This window comes from Lepus europaeus, chromosome 8 (assembly GCF_033115175.1).
Source record: "Lepus europaeus isolate LE1 chromosome 8, mLepTim1.pri, whole genome shotgun sequence".
NCBI classification, from domain to species: Eukaryota; Metazoa; Chordata; class Mammalia; order Lagomorpha; family Leporidae; genus Lepus; species Lepus europaeus.
In genome coordinates, this window is record NC_084834.1 from 45,517,930 (window position 1) to 45,528,438 (window position 10,509).

Below are 10,509 nucleotides of genomic sequence, written 5' to 3' on the forward strand. Positions count from 1 at the left end.
GTCTCCCACATGGGTGCAGGGGCCCAAGGATTTGGGCCATCCTCTACTGCCTTCCCAGGCCACAGCAGAGAACTGGATCCGAAGAGGAGCGGCTGGGTCTTGAACCGGCACCCATATGGGATGCTGGAGCTTCAGGCTAGGGCACTAACCCACTGCACCACAGCACCGGCCCCAGAAATAAACTTCTTTCCCATTTAAAAAATTAAAAACCATTCTGTGGAGAGCTTCCACAATTCTCAATTTTATAAGAATGCTATTAAAATTACGATGCTATGTTCAAGGAGAAAAAGGTTGTTGCTTTTATTGTAATAGCAAATATGATGAAGCGAAGTCTTTGAATCCTTGCCTTTCAACTGAATTTAAAATAGCACCTTTGTTTTAAACTTTAGTTCAATGTACTTCTAAGATGTTCACCTTTTTCCCACATATTAGATGAAAAATTCAATCTCTAATTGAAAGATAAAATCTGTTTCTTTCTTTGAAGCTCTGTTAATCAAATGTCAATTTTATATGGATTAACTTTAACAGATAAATTGTCCTGGTAATAGACTTGAAACTTCAAGCGTTCATATATCATTTTATTCACACACAAGAAAACTTACAATTGAAAATCAAGAAAAGTAGTTTAGAGTAACATCAATAGATCAAAACAAAAACTCAAGTTCAAAGTGTTCTATATAATTTTTCTGGAACTGCATGTGTTAATGTTTCATCTTGGAGACATCATAAAATTAGAGCATCTAATAATTCTTTATGCTAGTGCTGGGATTTCTTAGGAAAGGCTTTTTTGATTCTTGAATCAATCGGTCCTTCAGAGGGAAGCCATCAGATTTGTATGGTTCAAGCTCCATAACTTATTACTTTTTTACCTTTAATAGCTACCTCAATTTACTTTCATTCATTTCCACCCAAAGAATTTACTGCAAAAAGAAGAAAAAAGAATAAAATAGATTAGCATGGATTTTTAATATTTAATAAATTAAAAACAACTATAACAAAAATGTATGTTCTGAGGTAGAATTCCTTAATCTGTATTTTCTGTGTAGATTTTATTACAGTTAATCTGTAATTCCCTACTTTTCTCACTGATGCCCCAGCCACCCTGAAGCTGCATTCATATTTCAGACCATGGCACAACCAAAAGCATGACTAGCTGGTACAGCAAGTACAGCAAGTGACCAACAGAGGAAGCAGCCTTATCCCACTACCTCTGGGTATTTGAAGGAATTGTTAGCACTCTGTCTATTTTTTACACTGCTCTGTCTCAGAGCCTCAAAAGGGAAGCCAAGGAAAGTGTGAGTTACAACAGCTAAGAAAAGGACGAAAGAGAAGTAGCACCTTTCACATGAATAATGTTTTAAAGTGAAACTTGTATTCACAATTATTTCTGACACATAACAAAAACAAAGAAACAAAGGCTGGGAATACAAATTGAGTTTTTATTTGTGTGCTTTATTTAATGGTTGAATAGTTAGATTCCATTACTAAATTAAAATTTAGGATGTGATGAGACCAAATGTTAGTATTTCAGGTATAAATGAGAACTACACCAGGCACACCATATATTATGACCACATTAGTGGTTATGTGCTTTCCCTTTGATGCAAGATTGAACAGAATTCCCGTGTGACAAAATTTGAATAAATCATTCAATCTATTGAAGTCCACTATGACAGTGATTCCAGACTGAATGCAGTTTCCCTCTGTGTAAGACATCAGACAATGTTTAAGGATGTTTTTGATTATCAGTTTTGGAAAATATTTCCAGTATATTGAGGGCAGAGGCTTATGGTGCTAATCTGCCTATATAAAACAGGACAGTCCCCAAAGACAAAGTATTGTCCTGTTCAACATGTCAATAGTACTGAAGTTGAGTTGCATTTCTCTGGAGTGAACACACAGCCTTGTGTATATAACTGCAGGAGATTCAAGTCTAACATGGCAATTCCAAAATTTTGAAAATCAGGAAAAAAAGACCATCTCTCCCTAAATAATTTCCAGTTTAAAATACACATATAAAACACTACAAAAACATTAAGAATTACATTATTTCTGGCACATTTCAATTTTCTTGTACAACTAGATCTCTGTGATTGTCAGCCTAAATTTAAAAAAAAGAATAAATAGATTATTTTTGGAACAATTTGAAATTTATATGTATATTATGTAAACAAAACAAATAGCTAATGGCTATAGAGAATTATAGAATAATTTTCAAGGATCTTAATTGTAAAACCTACCTCATTATGCCCACAAGATAGGCTGTAACAATTATATCTATTTTACAGATGAGCAAACTTGATCACCCAGAGGTTAATTACTTACACAAATTTTATTTTGACAGTTGATTATATAACTGAGAATAATATGGCAATCTAATAAACATAAAGTGGATATTTTTGGATATAAATCTTTATTCCATAACAATCATTATTATATTGTAAATAAATTTTACTGAGTAGCCTAGCATTGATATGATCCTCTAATTTGATGCTTATTTATCAATAATTTAGTAAATGTTTATGAAATAGTTATTAGAGGTTATTCTGCTAAATTTTGTTTGAATATATAAATTAGTAAGCAGAAGGACCTTACAACTCGCAGTGGGACAGTTCTCCAAAGTCATCTTGCCTTCCTTGAAGGAAAGATCCTCAAATTCAGTGAGGTAATGCTACATGTAATCTCCAAAGTTCTAAATCTCTAAAAGCATGAGATTTGTCTTTCCATATGTGTGGAAACACAAATATTTGATAAATGACTCTGATGTTATAATACTTAATATTAATACATTTAATCACCTTATAAATTGAAAGTATACTATGAGAACATTGTCCATCAGCTTATCCTAACAGACCTCCAAAATTGAGCTCATGTATTCATTAATAATTAGTATAACTTCTGGAAGTTAAGCAGTCCAGTTAAAATGTCCAATTAAGCTGCTATCCCAAACTAACCTAAATTTTCTTAAATTTATGATTTTAGTTACTTGGGCCAATTGTGTATCAATTTTATTTTTCAAAAAAACAGCTCTTCATTTTACCGTTGTTTTGTATTGCTTTTTTGTTTTCAATTTTGTTTATTTCTTCTCTGATCTTAATCATTACATTCATCCTACTAATTTGTGGTTTGTATTGTTCTTTTTCTAGGTTTTTGGGATACACATATAGCTCCTTTATTTGATTCCTTTCCAATGTTTTGACATAGGCACTAATTGCTATAACAGTCCCTCTTATCACTGCCTTTGCCATATCCTATAAGTTCGATATTGTCATCTTCATTCATTTCCAGAAATTTTTATTTCCTTTTTTGATTTCTCCTGTGACCCAATGTTCATTCAGGAGCATTCATATTCAGTCTCCTTGTGTTTGCATATGTTCTAGAGATTATTGAGTTGTTAACTTCCAGCTTGATTTCATTATAGTCAGAAAAGATGCATGGTCTATAAGGAGCTTAATAAGACTCATGTATTGAATAGTTCCTTTCTTTCTCCAAATTAGGGGAGTTTTCTGTAATTATTGAACTGAATGTGCCTTCTAATCCAATCTATCTTTCAACACATTCAGGAACTTGTAAGACCTTAATGTTATGTCTTTTAATAGTATCCTATATATCTCCAACATTGTTTTTAATTTTTTAAAAATTTCTTCTTATTATTTTTTGGTCTGATTGCAAAATTTCCAAGGATTTGTCTTCCAGCTTAGATAGTCTTTCTTCTCTCACCAAGTCTGTTGTTAAGACTTTTCACTGTATTTCTATTTGACATATTGAACTCTTCATTTCTAATATTTCAGTTTGATTTCTCTTTAAAATTTCAATTTCATGGGAAAAGTTTTCATTCACATTGTGTATGGATTTCTTTAACTCATGAATTTTCTTCTCATTCCTTCTGATTAATCCTATGATTAATCTTTTGAATTCCACTTCAGGCTTCTCATCAATCTTTTCATGTTCACATTCTAATATTGAAGCACTGTTGTGTTCCCTTAGGGGAGGGGTGTCATCTTGTCAACCTTAATCTTGTTTCGTGAATTTCTGCATTTGTTTTTAGGCAATTGTGGAGATACATGTTGTTTTGTTCCTCTGATGTTTTGTATCTTTGGACCATGTCTCTGCGGCTTAATGGAGTGACTGCTCTTTCAGTGAATACACAGAGGAATATGCTGGGTATGGCCAGGGAGCTATGGTCAGTGTTCCAGGTTGGGGTGAGTATCCAGGGTGATACCCATGTTGGGTGGGGTAGATCTCTTTTTTATCAGCCAGGAGGGGTTTATCACCTCTGTTGGCATAATCATACCCTCACTTCCTCTCTTCCAATGTGTTAGTCCACAGTGGGTGCAATACTCATCCACATTGCCATGAGAACCACAAGAAGGATCTATGCAGTCCTCACAGTCTGAGTACAGATCTCATTGCAATGACCCACCCAGTGCAATCGGAGAGCTCTGATTGTGTGGAGATGCTCACAATGTTTGCCAGGAGACTCAGCCACACCATGAACCCTATCATGCAAAGTTCCCATAGTCTCAGTACACAATGTCCCCACTTTCACAATGTGTGAAAGATTCCTTCCAACCCTCTAGACTGTCCTGTCCATCCAGATAAAGATGTCCCCAGAGCCAACTGCCTATAGGTGCTCTGCTAGGTGGTTTAAGCCCCAGAGCCTCTGATATGTTGAAAGGCTGGAGGAGGGCCAATGCTGTGGCGCAGTGGGTTAATGCCCTAGCCTGAAGTGCCAGCATCCCATATATGCTCCACTTCCTGTCCACCTCTCTGCTATGGCCCAGGATAGCAGTGGAAGATGACCCAAGTCCTTGGGCCCCTGCATCCATGCGGGGGGCCGGGAAGAGGTTCCTGGCTCCTGGCTTTGGATCGGCACAGCTCCGGCAGTTGCAGACATCTGGGGAGTGAACAATCAATGGAAGACCTCTCTCTCTCTCTCTCTCTCTTTCTCTCTCTCTCTCTCTCTCTCCTCTCTCTGTGTAACTCTGACTTTCAAATAAATAAATCTTAAAAAAATAAATAAATAAAAGCAAAAAGAAAGGCTGGAGGAACCTCACAGTCTTACATGAGTTCCCAGCCATTTGTAAATCTCCCCAGCCAGATTCAGAGTCAAAGAGGAATGCAGATTTTCCATCTTATAAAATCCCTGGATCACATTCATAAACAAGATACATGGGTCATAGCCCCTTCTTATTTCATAGTGGTGCTTTCTTTCCACCAGTTGCCAGATGTATGGACATAAGCCACTAATGCAGCTACTGATAAGCTGGCATCTCATGTGGCCAATTGCTGGGCATGCGCACAAGAGTTGTCATAGCAGTTATGTAGATCTAAAATGGCACTCTCCTTCTCTTAGCCAGTTGCCAGAAGCTGCTGTGGGATGGGTGGAATTCAGAGAGGAACTTGCCCCCTTTTTTTCTGCTACATTAGCAGGTACCCTGTCCTCAATAAGGCTCAAGGCCTGACTCATACCAGGCATTCCTCTCAGCTTTATCACCACTGGAATGGACTGCTGCAGCCTGATTTCACCTTACTCTCCAAAGCTTGCAATCTCAATTTCTCCACTGTTGGGGTTTTGTGATGTTTCCATGCTCATGCTGCACATCCACACCCTCCATATAGATCCAAAACTCCCTCTTATTTCTGTGGTGTTTCTATTCCAGTTTTCTCCCCAACTCTCCCCAAGGATGCACTATCTCCACTTTTTTCTTAAACTTTCTTCCCCTGGCCTACAGCAGTAGACTTCCTCCTTTTCCACCATCTTGGAATCCTGACCATAACCATAACAGATTGAAGTTAAAATTTCAACAGTAAAACATGAAGAAATTATTCTAAAAATGTGCATGAGGGAAACAACAGATTACTTTCAGAGGATCCCCAATTAGACTCAGTGCTAACTTCCCATAAAAAACTCTACAGGCTAGGAGAGAATGTAGAAGCAGACTCCATGTCTTAAGAGAAAAAAAAAAACAACAACAAAAACAAAATGTTATGCCCAGTTCAGTTGTCCCCAAAGACCACCAAGGAGCTGATACAGCTGTAAAGCATATGAGAGTTTTATTACAGGTCCGGGTCTGGTCTCTCAATCAACACCGACACAGCAGGTCTGAATTGAGAGCCCCGACCTTTCAGTTAACAGGGTTTTTATAGGGTTTTATAGAGACATTTTATACATCATGGTACCATTTAGCAAATCATCTCATCCCGCGGGAAATTCAAAAGAAAACACCTCCTAGAATTGATTAGTGCATCCAGTGGCGGGGACGGACCTGCTAAAGGTGGTTGGGTGGCTTTGGGGTTGATGCCTTTTGAATTGATTGGCCGAAGCATAGGGTCCAAGCTGCTGGGGTGTACGTGCCGAACTGCAGGGTCTCAGGTAGCTATCAATCACCTTATCTGCCCTGAGAAGACACCAGGAACTCTAGGTATTTCTCTGTTATCTGTTAATCAGATGTTGCTAGGAGAGTTTATCTCAAGGTAAGTTCATTTATTTACTTCTGGCTCAGAGTTCAGGGCCTGGTCAGGCCCAAGTTACAAGATGGAGGCCTAATTTAAAATAGTTGCACCTTGATCCAGGCTGAGGTCTCACAAAACTGTCAACCCAAAATATTAGACCCTACACATCTCTCATTTAAGAATAAGGATGAAATAAAGACTTTCCATAACAAACAGAAATTGAAGGAATTTGTCACCACTCATCTAGTCTTATAGAAGAAGCTTAAGGATGTGCTACACAGAGAAACACATAAATATATTTATCTCTATGAAATAATGTAAATACAGATAATCTCTCAGTAAAAGTACAGATGAAATCCAAAGCAATTGATAGTACTATTTACAGAAAAATGGCAAGGCGAAGGCCAAAGCCAAGGCCAAATCATTTCTTAGCAGTGGTACCGTTGAATGTAAATGGTCTACATGTTCCAATTAAAAGATGCAGGTAAGTACATTTATTATAGTCACATCTTCCTGTGGAATCAATCCCTTAATCATTACATAATGCCTCTTTTTTTAAAAAGTTCATTATTGCTTTCCATTAGCATGGGATATCTTTTTGCATCCTTTTACTTTCAGTCTGCATGTATCTTTGTTAGTGATATGTGTTTCTTGTAGGATGCAAATAGATTGGTCTTTTTAAAATCCATTTGGCCAGCCAGTATCTTTTAATTGGAAAGTTTAGACCATTTGTATTCTAGGTTACCATTGATAAATAATGTCTTGGTCCTGCCATTTTTCCTTAATAATATTATTGTTTGCTTTTGAGTTCCTTTGCACTTTTATGGGGAAATTTTCAGCCTTCACATTCTTTCATAATCATAACCATATTTCTGCATTTTTCTAGGTAGCACATCCTTAAGCATCTTCTGTAAAGCTGGATGAGTGATGACAAATTATTTCAATTTCTGTTTGTTATGGAAGGTCTTTATTTCACCACAATCATAAATCACAGCTTTGCAGGGTATAGTATTCTAGGTTGAAATGTTTTCTTTCTTTTTTTTTTTGGCTATTTCTTTTAAGTTATACAATTTCATGAATTTTATATATACAGATTTAGGAACATAGTGATACTTTCCCACCTACTCTCCCTCCCACCCAAGCTCCAAATCGTCTTCCTCCTCCTCTCACATTCCCACTCTTAATTTTTACAAAGATCTATTTTCAGTTGCTTAGTGATTGTATAGTTAACCCTACACTAAGTAAAATAGTTCAACAAATAGTATGATGTAAAAAAAACATTATTCATGAATAGAAGAAACAAAGGCTATAAACAGTCATCAGTTCTCAAAATGTCCATTTCTCTCCTAAACATTACATTTTAGGTACTGCTGAAGACCAGCTCCAGCCATTTCAGGGGCCCCAAGGTATGAGAGGTATCAGTGCTCGAAGAAATGAGAGACACTCACAGCAAGGCTGATGGCATGGCTCTGGCTTTCGAGCACCAGACTTTATTTTTATATTATAAGCCACATAATGATTTTTTCTTCTTACAATGAAAAGCCTGTTGTCCACTTTTTCTAATTACAGGTTTTTTTTTTTTTTTTTTTTTTTTGATTTTCAAGGGCATACTCAGAGCATGGGTTACAATCACAGACAGGTGCAAGGTAACAGGCTGCCCACACAAGCCAAGGCTTCGAGTACTGCTGAACTATGCAGAAATTGGCTACATAAGCTAGAATAGCACCTTCCTAATCTAATCTTTACTAGAAGCCCCAAGTTCAAAGCAGACCCTTTTTAAAATATATCCCCTCTTTGCAATTTTTTTGTAATTCTTTAATTTCTTTATTGCACTTATTTAAAGGTTTACTTATATCTATCCTACAGTTTTGACATCCTAACCATTGTAGTATTTGTAGCATATAGTGAATTAAAGCTTTATTAACATTTATCTTTATTCTAGTGGAAAGTATGTACCAGCTCAACCTTGCATAGGGCATTAACCCTTTCTTCTACACTAACATTCTGCTTGATTAAAATTCTACAAGGCAATGGACATTTTGGAGGTTATGAGACTAAGTGCTCTTCCGTAAAATTCGGAATACAGCAATCATTAGCAGGACCACCAGGAAGCTCCAGCTTGTAGTTCCCATCAAACCTAAAACCACCAAGAGGACCGCAGCTGTCCTTCTCATGTCTTGCTGAGACAGACCTTCTGCTGTGACCTTGTCAGCCAGCTGAAGTTGCCTTGGCCTCGTCAAGGTACTCTATTAGTTACCTTGCATCAGGGAAAACAAATGATATCTGTCTTTTTGGGACTGGCATATTTCACTAAGTATAATGGTTTCATGTTGCATCCATCTTGTTGCAAAAGACAGGATTTCTTTTTTTTTTCTGTAGCTGAGCAGTACTCTATAGTGTATATTTACCATAATTTATTTATTCAGTCAATAGTTGATAGACATCAGGGTTGATTCCATATCTTAGTTATTGTGAATTGTGCTGCAGTGAACAAGGGGGGAAGATAACTCTTTCAGATGCTGATTTCTTTTGGTTGAGGTACATTCCCAGGAGTGGATGACTGGATTATATGGTAGGTCTATATTCAGGTTTCTGAGGTATCTCCATATTGTCTTCCACAGTGGCTGGACCAGTTTACATTTCCACCAACAGTGGATTAGGACACCTTTTCCCCCACATACTTGCCGGAATTTGTTGTTTGTTGATCTCTGTATAAGAATCATCCAAACTGGGGTGGGGTGAAAGCTCATTTTGTGTTCCTTTGTGAGAGTCATGTTTTATTCCTTATTCTTGTTTATTGAATTTCTGTGTTTATTTTTAGGCATTGGTAGAAATACTTGGTGGCTTCATCCTCTGATGGATTTTATCTTTGGATTATGCCTCTGTAGCTTAGTGGAGAATCTGCTATTTCAGTGAATATCAGAGGCATACCCATAGTGTGGCCAGGGAGCTCTGATCAGTGCTCAAGGATGGGTGAGTATCCAATGTGATAGCCAAATTATATGTGATAGATCTTCTACGCTGTCAGCAGAGCGGCAGGTATAATCAAATCTGTTGGCATAATCACAGCCTCACTTACTCTTCCAAGGTGATCAATGCTCAGGGATAGGCTATGGCGGGTGCAAAACTTGCCTGCACTGCTGCATAAACTGCACAAAGGATATGTGCAGTCCACAATGTGACCTACTCCAGGCAAAGAATGATCTCTGAGCCTCTGAGATTGGACGCAGTGATTGCCCAGAGGTCCAGCTACATGCTGTGCCCTGTCATTGGGTCAGAGAATTCCCAGTCTCAGCACACAAGGTTCCCACAGTCACAGGGTATAGAGAATCAGTTCTATTCCATCCACCAGTTCTGTACATGGAACGTGCAGAGAGAGAATACCCAAATTAATAAAATCATAGATGAAAAAGGAGATGTAACAACAGATACCACAGTAGTTACAAGAATCATCAGGAATTACTACAAATAGATATATGCCAACAAATCCAAGAATCTAGAAGAAATGCAGATTCCTGAACATGTATAATCTATGAAAATTGAGTCATGAAGACATAGGAAGTCTAAGTAGTTAAACAACCAATATGGAGATTGAACCATTAACAAAGACATTCCCAACAATTCCAATTCTTCTCAAGCTACTCAGAACAAGTGAAAAGGGAGGGCACTTTTAAACTCTATCTATGCTGGCATCACCATAATTCCCAAAGCAGAAAAAAGATACAACAAAGAAAGAGAACTATAGACAAATATCCCTGATGAACATAGATGCAATAATCCTCAACAAAATACTAGCTAATGGAATCCAACAACACATGAGAAAGATCATTCAACTGTATCAAGTGGGATTTATCCCTGGCATGCAAGGATGGTAGAACAAACTGAAGAATAAGAATCATATGGTTATGTCAATAGATGCAAAGAAAGCATTTGATAAAATACAACATCCTTTCATGTTAAAAAATTAATCAAATTGCGTGTATAAGGAACATTCCTCAAGACAATCAAAGTAATTTATGGTAAACACATAGCTAGCCTCTTATTCATTGAGGA